Source organism: Ceratotherium simum, chromosome 15, assembly GCF_057802395.1.
Source record: "Ceratotherium simum simum isolate JZ-2026a chromosome 15, ASM5780239v1, whole genome shotgun sequence".
NCBI classification, from domain to species: domain Eukaryota; kingdom Metazoa; phylum Chordata; class Mammalia; order Perissodactyla; family Rhinocerotidae; genus Ceratotherium; species Ceratotherium simum.
Window position 1 is genome coordinate 42,209,912 of NC_141914.1, and position 14,498 is coordinate 42,224,409.

Here is a 14,498-nt window from a genome sequence, read left to right on the forward strand (position 1 = left end):
CAACATTTATGCAGTATTAAATTCTGATCTCTGCCTCATCAGAGGCAGACCCTTGGTTTCTGCTTGGGTTTAAACCACCTGCACCAGTCAGGAAGATGCCTCAGGGCAGAAAGCTGGGGTTAACATGGAGCTTATTACATGTGTTTCCCTTCCCTAAGGATCACAGTTTTGTACTGCTTGTTTACAAGTTCCTGAAAACAGTTACCTTATTTATTTTATCCAGTTTTATAGTGTTTGTGTCAGGAGAGTAAGTCCAAAACAAATATCTTAGTCATGGCTGGATGCATCACCTCTCAGCCTTTTGGCTAAGATCAAGTGTAGTATCTGTTCTTGTCAGTTCAAAAAATTTCGAAAAAATGAATAAATGAATGCATCTTGGCAGAATCAGGAACTATTATTTTAAAAGTATGCTTTGCTAATCAGCTCTATCCTCCTGGCAACCTCTTACACAAACTCACTCACCTATCGTGTGTCCCATTCACTAAAAAATATTTTTAGATCCAAATCCCTATTAACATATTGGGATATTTGCATTTTCAAAACTTAAACTTTAAAGAAGAAAAGCCTTAGAAAATCAAAATAATAAATATTTAAACTTTCATGCATCTCTACTAGCTGATAAAAAAAATAATAGACAAGGAATGTTCCTTTTGATCATCAAATTGTCTCCTATCTATTTTGCCACATACTTTGCCTACAGTAAGGTCGTTCCTTACATCAAATATATACTCACCACCTTAGTACTATACTTAATCAAATACATACTTACCACCTTGGTACTACACTTGTAGAACAAAAGAGCATGTCTACACAGCTAACATTCTTTCTAACCTCATCACTTTTTTCTTCAGCTCATGGCATTTTCTTTGCTTGCATAATTCTCCATGTTTTTTTCTCCTTATTACTACTCGTAACTAACAAAGAGGATGGGCAGAGTGACCAGAAATTAAACTCTACTTATATTTCATAAGAACATTGTCACCATGGGACACCATGGGACACCATGGGTTATGATGCCTCCTCAATTTGCAGTACGGCCATGTACTGTATTTAAACAATCAGGTATAGGGGAGAGAATGAAGAATCATGAGATCTTAGTTCTAGTCCTCTGCCTTTTACTAACTAGCTGTGAGACCATAAGTGATTTCATTTAACATCTTTGGTGACTTGGTTTTATCATTTGTAAAATAGTGGGGTTGAAATAAATAATTTTAATTTCTTACATTTACTGAGTACTTTCTATGTTCTGAGTACTATGCAAGAATTTTATTTATTTAATGTTGTTTAATTATCACTATAATAAGTCTCTAAGACTATTTGTCAGAATTTTCCAGGGAAGCAGAAACAATAGCATATACATAGATAGATAAGAAGAGATTTATGATGAGAATTTGCTCATGTAGTTATGGAGGCCAAGAAGTCCAACGATGTGCCATCTGCAAGCTGGAGAACCAGGAAAGCTGGCGGTATCATACAGTGTGAGGCCAAAGGGGTGAGAACCAGGGCAGGGGTCAGGGGGTGGTGCTGGTGTAAGTCCTAGAGTTCAAAAGGCCAAGAACCAGGAGCTCCAATGTCCAAGGGCAGGAGAATATGGACATCCCAAATCAAGAAGAGAGAGAATAAATTAGCCCTTCTTCCTCCTTTTTGTTCTATTCAGACCCTCAATGGATTGGACGATGCCCACTTGCATTGGGGAGAGCAATCTGCTTTACTTAGTCTCCTGATTCAAATGCTGATCTCATCCAGACACCCTTACAGACATACCCAGAAATAATAACCAACTTTCCGGGCACCCTTTAGCCCAGTTAATTTGACATGTAAAATTAACCATCACAGAGATAGATATTATTGTTATTATCCCATTAATACTTGAAAACTGAGGTTCAGCATCATTAAGGCTCTCTTCTAAGTGGTAAGTGCAAGAGCCAGTATTGGACTTAAATCTTTCTGACTCCTGAGCCCAAGCTGGTAACTCCTGTAATTCCAAGTGAAACAGATTCCTAACATTCGTCTCTAAAATATTAGATTTAACATCCTATTGGGAAAAAGCTTACATGCAAACTGGAGAGTCTTATCGCTCCTCCTTCTGTTGAGCATAATCCAGGCTTGTACTGTGTTTGCACATTGTCTGTCTGTCAAATTTAGTTCCCAAGCAGAAACTTCGTCTAACACAACATTCTGCCTAGAGATTCACACATTGCTGGCACTCAGTAAGTGTTCATAACAATATGAATGACATCTGTTTAATAAAAGGAAGTTTGCCATTAATATTTCTTTGCTATTAGTTCAAATATATATTTAGCAATCCTAAATACTGAAAATATTCTAATCTTCTTAGTATATATAAAAGATGATTTATATTAGTATTAGCCCACAATAGCCCCAGTTTGGCATAGTCTGGTTCAAGATAGACTGCCCTCCCAGTAAATTTCCCTAGCCAAGATCTATTCCAGTTCATTCATTCATTTATTCGTTCATTCAGTCAGTGAATGTTTAGCATTTTGTGAATATTTAGGCATATTATTTGCCTACCATTGTGCTAAGTGCTAGACAAATAAAACAAAGATGATTTCAAGTTTCAGTAATTTATTGTCTAGCGCACTGGGGTTTGGCATATAGGTGAGTATACAGACAACTACAATTTGGTATAATAAGTACTGTGGAGTTAATACAACAGAGGGGGCATCTAAATCAGGATTAGGGATTAGGGAAGTCATCCTACACAAAGTGATATCCCATTAAGACTTGAAATGTTCTCATAAACTAGCCAGGTGAAGAGAAGGTGGAATAAGATTCCAGAGGGAAGAAATTGATCAAAGAACCAAAGATTAAGGAAAGAGAAGGGCATTATTCTAAAAACTAAATATAGTTCAGAATTGTCCAAAGAGGCATGGTAAGAAATGAGATTGAGGGGCCGGCCCAGTGGAGTAGTGGTTGAGCACAGCACTCCGCTTTGGCTGCCCGAGGGTTTGCAGGTTTGGATCCCAGGCACGCACCAATGCACTGCTTGTCAAGCCATGCTGTGGCAGCGCCCCATATAAAGTAGAGGAAGATGGGCACAGATGTTAGCCAAGGGCCAGTCTTCCTTGGCAAAAAAGAGGAGGATTGGCATGGGATGTTAGCTCAGGGCTGATCTTCTTCACAAAAAAAAAAGAAAAAAGAAGAAATGAGATTGAAAGTTAGGCAGATATCATCCTAAAAAACCTTATAAGCTTTCTAAACTCCATGTTAAGCCACAGAGCCTTTATCTGAAGACAAGTGAAAAGATTTAAGTGGTGAAGTGAGATGATCAAATTTGCATCATGGAAAGGTCACTTTGTCTGCAGTGTAGAAAGCAAATTACAGGGGACAAGGATGGACCAAAGGAGAACAATTGGGGACCTTTAAAAATGGTGGTATCCTTAATTATAGTAAAGGCAGTAGATGAATGGGCGTCAATAAAATTGACAGGACACAGTGAGTTGTTAGAAGAGAGCTAGTTGAGAAGGAATGGGAATCAAGGATATGCTTGTGTTTTTGGCTTGAAAAACTGGATGGATGGTAGCTCTATTCACTGGGATAGGGAACGTGGAGGAAGAAGCAGCTTTGAGGTCAGATAAACTGATTAATTTAGTTTTAGTCAAGTCCAAAGGGATAGTTAGCTTTGTTGTTGTTGTTGTTGTTGTTTGGAATAGCTTCTGGGACTGTTTCAATTCTGATGTAGTCCTAATCTGTGCCTGTGTACCAGAGCAGTTTCAGTTTTATCTTTCTCCATCAATTCAGTCAAAAATGCCCTTCAATTACTGGGAAGGTGATGATAGGAAATGGAGATTCCTCATCCTGAACAGTATTGATTCTTGAAGAAGGTGATGGTGGAACATACCTCACGGGTTGGATCAGATCCTGTGGGGGAAAGTACTATTCTGGGCTAGTCAGTAAAATTCATAAAATCTTATATGGTAGCCAGGGCATATACACTACAATACCAGTTCTATGGGAAATAACTGAGAGAGAAGCCCTGGAAATTGCGAGCCAATCTCAGCTGATACAGCATTTCTTAAAAAGCTGATACACATTTCTGAAAAAGGTAGCTGCTTTCATTGAAATGGACAAGAGACCTGGTGATATAGAAGATTAAATCAAATGTTCCAATCCAGTAGCTTTCACTGTCCACTGCCGTAGGATCCCCCCAGAGACTGGACCCATTCCTTGAGTGAAACAATTGGAAAAACTGTCCACCAAATTGCCTAACTGCTAAAAACTGAGATTACCCTCAAAGAATTCTGTGCCCTCCAGCCGACTACATTTCCCACTCAGATCACTCTACTCAATTCCTTTCTCTCTCTAGCACCTGTAGACATCCGCGTTTGTGACTGCACCACAGCACAGGGATCAATGACTTTAGCCTAGGCATTTTTCAAGGATGGTGTTAAAACCATAGCCATAAAATTGAACTATCTAATGAAATCCTTCAAAATAAACTACAGGTATCGAAATGAGTTGATATAATAGAGTTTGTCTACCGAGAAGGATGGCTTTGGCTTGGGAGCAGCTGATCTTAGGTCCATCCTTCTGATGATAATTAGGTAATATGTCTGGTTGCCTGTTGTTTACTGAGGCCACTCCTAATTTATGACAGTAAAATCATGCTCTCAATTTAAAAAGGAAAGGTTATGTTTCTGTATTCTACAGCACAGGGGTAAAAGTGGTTTAAAGTCCTTCAGATAAAAGTTAAAGAGAACAATGAAGGATGTCCAAGAGCATCCCTGTTTTATGCTGCTCTGTCTCATCATCACTAAAATGACTACTTTATCCTAGTGAATTCTCAAGGTGGTATTGTAAACAGTATGAAGAATGCCTTGTAATTATCTCCTCAGATTAAATTTCTAAAAGTAGGATTATACCCTGGGTCAAACAATTTGCTCAATTTACAATTTGATACATACACCAAATTACTTACAAAAGAACTACCCATTTAACTCCCATCAGTAAAACATGAGATAATCATTTCCTTACACCTTCATTAATAATGGGCTTTATCTATATTTTTAATCTGTACTAATCTAAAAGCTAAAATATTTTTTATTATTTTCCCTTCTTCGGTTATTAATGCAGTCAGATATATTTTCACGTTTCCTGGCCATTTATTTATATTTCGTCTATTAATCACCTTTGTATGACCATTGTTCATTTTTCAACTAAGCTATGGATTTTTTTTTCTCATTGTGGGTCTCATTTTTTTCTCCTGATTTGTAAATTTGTAATGTTTGTAATATTAATATTTTGCCATTTTTATTGCCTAGGAATCAGCTTTGTTTGATATTAATATCATTCCTTCCTGTTTCCTTTTGCCTGTGTTTGTCCGATATACGTTTGCCATGTATATTTATCTATAAATTCCTCTAACACACTCCAAAGTTATTCAGTTTTTCTATCCTCTCAAAAATATAAATTTTGAGTACGTTTGTATCCTCATTCTCCCAATGTTTCTTGATCTTGTTAACTAGATACTTTTGTTCCATTTTAAAAGTACCCAAATAAAAGTATATTTTTTACATTTAGTAGTTAATTGCTATTTCAATATGTTTTACCAATTTCTGAACTCACCGTAGGTCCTGGCGCCCTATTCTTTCACTTTAGGTTCAATTTTAGTAGGTTTTTATGCCAGAATTTATGAGTGGTAAATTTTCTAGATCTTCTTGTGTTTGAAAACGATTTATTTAGCCCTTATTCTGGAAGGATATTTTAACTGAGAATAGAACTCTAGCTTAGGGGAGGGAGGAAGGCGAAGGGATGATTAGGCATATGTGTGTGGTGATGGATTGTAATTAGTATTTGGGTGGTGAACATGATATAATCTATACAGAAATAGAAGTATAATGATGTATACCTGAAATTTATACAATGTTATAAACCAACTTTACCGCAATTAAAAAAAAAAAGGAGGGCCAGCCCCATGGCTTAGCAGTTAAGTGCGCGTGCTCTGCTACTGGCGGCCCGGGTTCGGATCCCGGGTGCGCACCGTCGCACTGCTTCTCGGGCCATGCTGAGGCCGCGTCCCACATACAGCAACTAGAAGGATGTGCAACTATGACATACAACTATCTACTGGGGCTTTGGGGAAAAACAAGGAAGAGGATTGGCAATAGATGTTAGCTCAGAGCCGGTCTTCCTCAGCAAAAAAAAAAAAAAAGAAAGAAAGAGGAGGATTAGCATGGATGTTAGCTCAGGGCTGATCTTCCTCACAAAAAAGAACTCTAGCTTAACAGTTAGTTCTCTCAGCTCTTTTAAAACTTTCTTCCTTTGTCTTCTGACAACTGTTGCTGCTGATGAGAATTCTACTGCCAGTCTGCATCTTCTTTCCTGTTATCTTGCTCTTTCGTTTTCTGAAGTTTCACTTAATTGTTCCTGTTCAGTATTTGGAGACTGTTATGGGTTGAATTGTGTCCCCTAAAAAAGATATGTTGAAGTCCTAACCCCAGTACCTCAGAAGGTGACTTTATTTGTAGTCTTTACAGGGGTAAAGTTAAAATGAGGTAGGGTGGACTTTAATTCAATATGACTGGTGTCCTTATAAAAAGGGAAAATTTGCACATAGAGACAGACAAAGAAAAGTATACATAGAAAAGACAGAGACAGAGAGAGAATGCCGTGTGAAGACCAAGGCTGAGATTGGGATGGTACATGTACAAGACAAGGAACACCAAAATTGCCAGAAAATCACCAGAAGATAGAGAGAAGCAAGGAAGAAATTCTCCTTCACAGCCCTCAGAAGGAAGTAATGCTACTAACACCTTGGTTTTGGACTTCTAACCTCCAGAACTATGAAACAATAAATTCATATTATTTTAAGCCAGCCATTTTGTGATACTTTTTAGAGCAGCCCTAGGAAATGAATGTAGTGGGCATTTTCAAAGGAGGCTCATGTGTTTGTTTAATTTTAGAAATTCTTGACCATCAGATCTTTGAATATTTCTTTTCTACTATTCTTTCCATTCTCATTTCTGGATTTTTATTAAATTAATATTAGAATATTTCCATTGATGCACCATGTTTTTTAACTTTCTTTCTATGAGTTTTGGTTGATTCCTATGCTATATTCCAGTTTCTTAAATCTCTCTTTGACTTTTTCTAATTTACAATTTACCCAAATATTGATTTTCTTATTCCAATATTTACATTTTTAATTTCCAGGATTAACCTGAAAGTTAATTAACCCAAAGTTAACCTGAAGTTAATTCATTTCCTTATTTTTAGTTTTGTTGGTTTTCTTAGTTTTATTTTCCTTTGTGTGTTTGAATTTTTAATTTGAACTCTTACCTTTGACGGGAATTTGTTTTTTACTTTTGTGCACATTCCTCCTTGCCTAACAGTTTTACAACTGTCTCAGACTCCACCCTGTCTCAGGGTCCCCTTTCAAGTATCTGATGATATTTAGTCAATGAGCCAGCCATTGGATTGGCCCAGTTCCTAGCTTTGAATCTGTGTCTGCTTACTGCTGTCTCTCAATATACACAACCTGTAATCCACAAAATTGTTAATCACAGCTTTTTACAACTTCCTTTTACGGATGATGGAGCCCCAACACAACCTCTGTTTTTAAGCAGTAAGCCTGACCCTAGTCCCATGTAGGGAAGCAGAATTTACCACCTCAGCATGTGTCTCTTTGGCATGAGGATTATTTTTGGCTCATTATTTTTTTGAAAAAAACCGCAGACATGGGAAAAGTTCTGAAAACCAAGTAGAAGTTACCCTTTGTAAGAGACATTTACATTTGTAAGGGAAATCTCCGTTTGTAAACATGTCTCCCTCTCTGTACCAGGTAGAGGGAGGATGACCTTATCTCTAGTAACTCTAATCAATGAGGAAGGCAAGAACTTAAATCTGCATAATAACCTTACTCTTGTTTATTGTGCTTTTCTGGTAATCTCCATTAACTGACTCCCCCCACCCCCAACATCCTCCTTTGTCTTTAGCTCAAGATGGTATTTAAGATGACAACCTCAGCCATTCTAGCTAGTTACCCAGTTTCTTGGTTTTCTCCCATGTATACATGTTATAAAGCTTTGTTTGATTTTTTCCTGTTACTCTGTCTCATGTCAATTTAATTTGTAACCCAGCCAGAAGGACCTAGAGGGTAGAGGAATTGTCTTCCTCCCCTACATTCCTGTCTTACATGGGCCACATTTAGTCCCTGTTATTCCATCCCAGCTTTCCCTGTTTCTGGCCCCAAAGTCCAGTAGGCTTATAATTTAATATTTTGGGTTTTCTCTTACATTTTCACATGCATAGGTAAATTTTTAGTTCAGCCATGTTTTTTCAATTTTTTCGCTTCAGAGTTTATCTATTATTGCTATATATTTAGAGTGGCAAGTGAGGACTCAAACATGAAATCATAACCCTGTCTTGAACAGAAACCCTGGATTACTTTCTAACTTTAAACCTTTGTGAGTCATTCCTAGTTAAGTACTGTTAACACTGTTTCCACAGCCCAACACAGAGAACTCTGTTGGCCTGGAATGGCCCATGTAAACCATTCCCAGGCTGTAAGCAAATTAGGCTTAAATAGCTTTGACAAAATCAGGCTAAAATAAGCCCTATTTCTTTTCTCCAAGTTGATAAACTACACATATAAAAGCACCAGGTGCAGTGTAAACAAAGAAAGATAATGATTTTTCCTTAACTCTGAATGCTGAGCTGGGATTATTCTCCTTCCATAATGCTGAGTCAAGGTTCTTGGTCCTTACCACCTCAGCATTATTGTAGGGAAATACAGAAGAAGGAGATGTATCCACTTGCAATGATCTTTTAACTTTCATTACACAAGGACTCTCCCCACTGGCAAGCCTAGGCTATGTGTTGTTATAGGATCTAAGATCAATTTTCCTCTTTCCTAGAGTAGAGGAAGTGATGAAAGGTAGCCTTGAACTCCTTCCTTAAAGACTAACAACATTCATTTTCCTCAAAACCTTTTAATGCTGTTCCATTATCTTCTACTTCTAATGAATCTGATAAGTCTGAGACCACGCTGATTTTTTCTTTTCCCTTGATGGATGTTCTACTTCTGTCAGTCTAGCTGAAGGACTCTTTATTTGTCATGGAACTTCACTAAGATTCTATTCCTTGTTTACCTGGGTATGGTTTTTATATTCCCTTGGACTTTGAGCTGAAAACCTGGTGTTCAAGCCCATAGCTCTTTTTTTTGTGTGTGTGAGGAAGATCAGCCCTGAGCTAACATCCATGCTAATCCTCCTCTTTTTGCTGAGGAAGACCTGCCCTGAGCTAACATCTATTGCCAATCCTCCTCCTTTTTTTTTCCCCAAAGCCCCAGTAGATAGTTGTATGTCATAGTTGCACATCCTGCTAGTTGCTGTATGTGGGACGTGGCCTCAGCATGGCCGGACAAGTGGTGCATCGGTGCATGCCCGGGATCCGAACCCGGGCCACCAGTAGTGGAGCATGCACTTAACCGGCAAGCCACGGGTCTGGCTCACCCATAGCTCTTAATTAGTCATTCAGTTAATAAAGGCTGTGTGAAGAATAAGCTAGAGAAATTGGTAGCCAAAGTTCAGGTGGGTTGTATCTGCCTACTTCTGTTAAAATTTGAGTAACTTGCTCTGGGAGCTTTCCATTACCTCTAAGGAAAGAGTACCTAGTATTCAGCTGTTCCCCAGCTTTGGCCTCCCTGATTAGTCTTTTACAGATTTCACCAAGTAGCTGCAAATCTCCCACCACCACCACCACCATCACCAAGAGTTATTTATAATCTCTCTTTAGGCTTAATCTTGCCTCCCATCATGCACCAGATTCCTATTAAAAACTCATCTAGGGAGTTAAAATAGTGTAATGTAATTTTACTATTGTAACGTAATGTGAAATAGTATAATGTAATTTTTCCCATAGACCTGCTCCTCTCCTATTCTATGGAGGAAAGATGAGTCTCAAATAGGCCATTGCCTGTTTTTCTCCCATGGCTCTCTTTCATCACTGGAACATCCTCACCCACCTACCAGTCCAAACTTTAGTATCCTCATTTGTCTTCATCCAAATGTATTACATCTAGCGAGCTTGAATATGACTTTGTGGGTGTGCCTCTAGTATTCCTAAAGATGAAGTTTTATCTCTATTTTTGTTATTCATTTCTGTACCTTTGAGGCAAAGGCATAAATTATGCAAACATGCTCTGACTTTACACTCTTTCCCATAAATCTAACAATAAAATAGGCTTTAATTTAGCAATTTATCTTAAAAATTGAGAATTATTAGGCAACCAGCTGAAAAACAGGAAAAGTACAAAGGGTAGTCAAAGACACTGAGGAGGGCTGCTAGAAGTTTGGTTTGGCTAAAACAGGTTACATCTAAGGGAGCCATATTTACTTCTCAGATTCTTGTCAGAAGGTATCGTAGATAAAAATTATAAATATTAGTGCTATAATAAATTTTATTGCTCCTTATAGTACCATAGGACATTGCATCTGACAAGGTGAACTTACTCTGTGGAATAAACAAGAGCAAAGGAGTAGGATTCATACAACCCTTTTTTTCCTTTTTCTTTTTTTTTTTAAATAGAAACAACTCCTGGTAACTAGCTATGTGAACTTCGATATGGCCCCTAATATCTCTGGGGTTCATTTACTGCAAGTATCAAATAAAAGAGTGAAATCATGCTGCATTTATTTATGCACAATTGGCAGAAAGATGGCTTCTTCTCTGTAGGTGAAGTTGCCTGCCTACAGAAAATATATTTTGATCCCTACTAGCTACTTTCTTCAGAGTTTTGGTATCCGTGACATCACAACCAACAATCATAAAAATAATTGGGAAACCTTAATTGAACACATTCAAGACTCTTAAAGCAGAACCTAGAAGAAAAGATTTCAAAATTGCACTCAGATGAAATGTTTATCTTTTTTTATAATTCTGTTTGAACGAATTTTGAAGCTAAACTATATTTTATTTAAAAATAGAGTCAAGATAGTCATGATAAATACTGTTTTGAGAATAATTCATGAGATTAATTAATAATATAATTATTATTATATTATTATGAACATAATTTAAGTTCAGAAAGTACCTTCTGAAAAATCTTAAAGACTCTTTCAAAATGTTTTCACCTACCTCTGAAGTGAAGGGCATTTTACACAAGCACAAAAAATTAGAATATAAACCACTCTGGTTATTAATAGGAAGGCAGGTGGCATTGATTAAAAGAAAACAGTAAAAGATTCTCATTTGGAAGTAATTTCACAATTATATACTATGGATTAATCTAGTCTGGAAACTGCTATATGAGAGTAATGCAAATTTTTCTGAGCTTTATAATTATGAACTATTTAAGGTGAAAAATTATCAGCCTAATCACAGTATCCTATACATAGGAGCCCTGGGTTAGATAGTCTTGCATCTGAATTTCCCTCCAATCGTAGACCGTTGCTGTATACTATCTTCCAAGCAGTGGGAGGGAAGAGGGAAGAGGGAAATAGCCATGTTATTTGACATTTTGCTCTATTTTTCAATACCCAATATATAATGAATACTCAATAAATATTGATCAATAATGTCTTTAATGAGAATTCAGATTAAAATAAATGTTTTATTACTAATAATCTTTTTCTGAGCAAAATGCAATAACTAGGATCATCTTGACATAATTTCACATAAATCATAAACTGGGCAAGGTTGGGTAATTGGCTCATGTCACCACTTATCATTTTCAATATAATGAAGTCTTAGATAAGAATAGAGCAGGCCTTCGGTACAGTGTAATCTTCTCTGACATCTCATAATTCACTTATGCAATGCACAAGTGGAAAGATTTCCAAGTTTTTAGATAATGACACCTTTGACCAGTGAAATGACTTTGAATAGCAGGGAGAAACTTCTCCCATTTTGCTCTTTTGTAAGACATTCTTCTTTGCAAAAGTATGCACTGCCTAGTTCTCAAAATCAGTTGTGAATAAGATAACTTAGGGATGTTAAAAAAATATTCAGTTCCTGAATCTGACCCAAAGAGATTCTAATTAAGTAGGAAGCAATGATGGCTGCCCTGATCACTTCATAGGACTATGAGATAGCAGATATAAAAGATATCTTTGTGGGGCCAGATGTTAGCCCAGGGACAGTCTTCCTCAGCAAAAAGAGGAGGATTGGCAATAGATGTTAGCTCAGGGCTAGTCTTCCTCACCAAAAAAAAAAAAGATATCTTTGTAATTTAAAATTTTTTTCATAGAGTTGAAAGTATTATAATAATTAACACCTCTCAAGAAACTGTATACGGAAAGATCCTTTTGAATACATTTTTTCTAATTATAAGAGTATTATACACTCATTATATAGAAAATTTGGAAAATAATAGAAGTTATAAATAAGAATCTAAAATTTACTCATATCTCACTATGGAGAAATAATAGCCATAACTTCTTTCTTTTTTGGAGCTTTTTGTTTTAGAAAAACAAAGAAAATTGCAATAATTGCATGTATTTAGATAAGTAAATTTTCACAAACAAACACACCTGTGTACCTAGCTTCCTGCTTTCGGATCAAGAAATAGTATAGTATCAGCACCAGAGAATCCACCCTATTTCATGCCACCTTTTGTCACAACCCTCCACCAAAGATAAATACCATTAAATACCATTATCCTGATTTCTAATACCATAAATAAATTTTGTATGATTTTGATTTACATATAACATCTTCTTTCAACATTATGCTGAGAGAACACAGACATTTATGAAATTTATTCATATTGTTCTGTATAGTTATAGTTCATTTGTTCTCATAGCTGTGAATATACCACCAATTTGGGGCAATTACAAAATAGTTCCACTATGAATATTCTTGTACATGTTTTGTGGTGAGCATATATACACATTTATGTTAGATATTTACTTAGGAGTGGCATTGCTGGGTCCTAAGATATGTGGAGAATATGCATCTGTTCAGTTTAGTAGATACTGCCAAACGGTTTTTCAAAGTGGTCGTACAAATTTACACTCTTACTAGCAGAGTATGCGACTTCTATTTGCTCTACATCTTCTCCAAAACTTGGTATTTTCTCTCTTTTTCATGTCAGCCATTTTGATGGATAAAGTGTTGTTATATTCTAGTTTTAATTTATATCTTCCTAATGACTAATAAAGTTGAGCTCCTAACTCTTATTGACATTTTGATGTATTTATTTCCCGTGTTTTTATCTGTGTATCCATATATGTCATCTGATATTTTCAAATTAAGAATATAGTGCGTGGGGCCAGCCCGCTGGCACAAGTGGTTAAGCGCGTGCTCCGCTGCCGCGGCCGGAGGCCGAGAGTTCACCGGTTCGGACCCCGGGTGCGCACCGACGCACCGCTTGTCAAGCCATGCTGTGGCGGCGTCCCATATAAAGTGGAGGAAGATGGGCATGGATGTTAGCCCAGGGCCAGTCTTCCTCAGCAAAAAGAGGAGGACTGGCAGATGTTAGCTCAGGGCTTATCCTCCTCACACACACACACAAAAGAATATAGCGCATGTGCAGTTATGTGAACACCTAAAATTATGTCAGGAGAATTCTCCATGTTTATGAATATTCTTCAGAAATATGATTTTTAGAATATCTTTCTGACCCATCTCATTAAAAATAATTAAATGATCTTCTAATATCTGGATAAAAACAGGCTGGAGAAAACAATAGCTGAAGTTTAAATTGAACAACTGATTTCACTAGTTTGGTTTCTAGTTCTCTCTTTTTCTCTTGTTGAAGTCATGGATATTAAATCAATTAAACTGATTATTTTATCCTATGATGAGAAGCAGTGGAGTGGCCCCGTAGTAGTCGAGTCAGATCAGGATGATGGTACATTCCCGGGCTGTGTCAGAAGGGTTTTGTTCAGATCAATGAGGGTCATTTGAATCTGAAAAGAGTTTGGACTATGAGGCGTTATTATAAATTAGGAACTATTAATGTAATTCTAGTACAGCATCTGAAATATAAAGCTCTCAATAAATGTTTGCCCAAAGTCAAAAGTACAGGTGGCCACTCCACAAATAAAGGCTATTCTGTGATGTTCTGTAGTTGTGTTGTTCAAAATTCCAGACTCTCTACACATGCCACGAGGATTAATTTCACTTCTAATCATTTTAAAGTAGAGAAATTGAATGCTGAACATAAATTTGCCCCATTAGAATAGACGTGAAGGATTCCAAGATTTTTTTTAAAAAAAACAAGAATACTGCTATTAGCCAGAGTTTAGGCTTAACCTGTAAATATTCGTGCAACAAATGGTAGTCTATTACTTATATACTCCTCCATAGACCTGATTTAGTGAACTCACTTTTTGAGGACACTTCTTAGCATCAGAGTCTCAGTAATATTCTGGGGATGTTGGGAGGTATTTAAACATATTTTCTACCTCGTGAGCCATAGCTGGCTCACTAACTAGGTACAGCAACTACTTATAGGTCAGAACAACATAGCAGAGATCCTTTCCTGGCACAGAAGGGGAGGGTCTTTTAAAAGAAAATTTGAAAGGAAAAGAGTG

At 36.9% G+C, this 14,498-nt stretch overlaps 1 pseudogene; it reads left to right on the top strand.

Annotated features, from left to right (window-relative positions):
* Window positions 1–285: 285 nt before the first annotated feature.
* LOC147915189 (U2 spliceosomal RNA) lies at window positions 286–446 on the top strand (annotated as a pseudogene).
* Window positions 447–14,498: the final 14,052 nt, after the last annotated feature.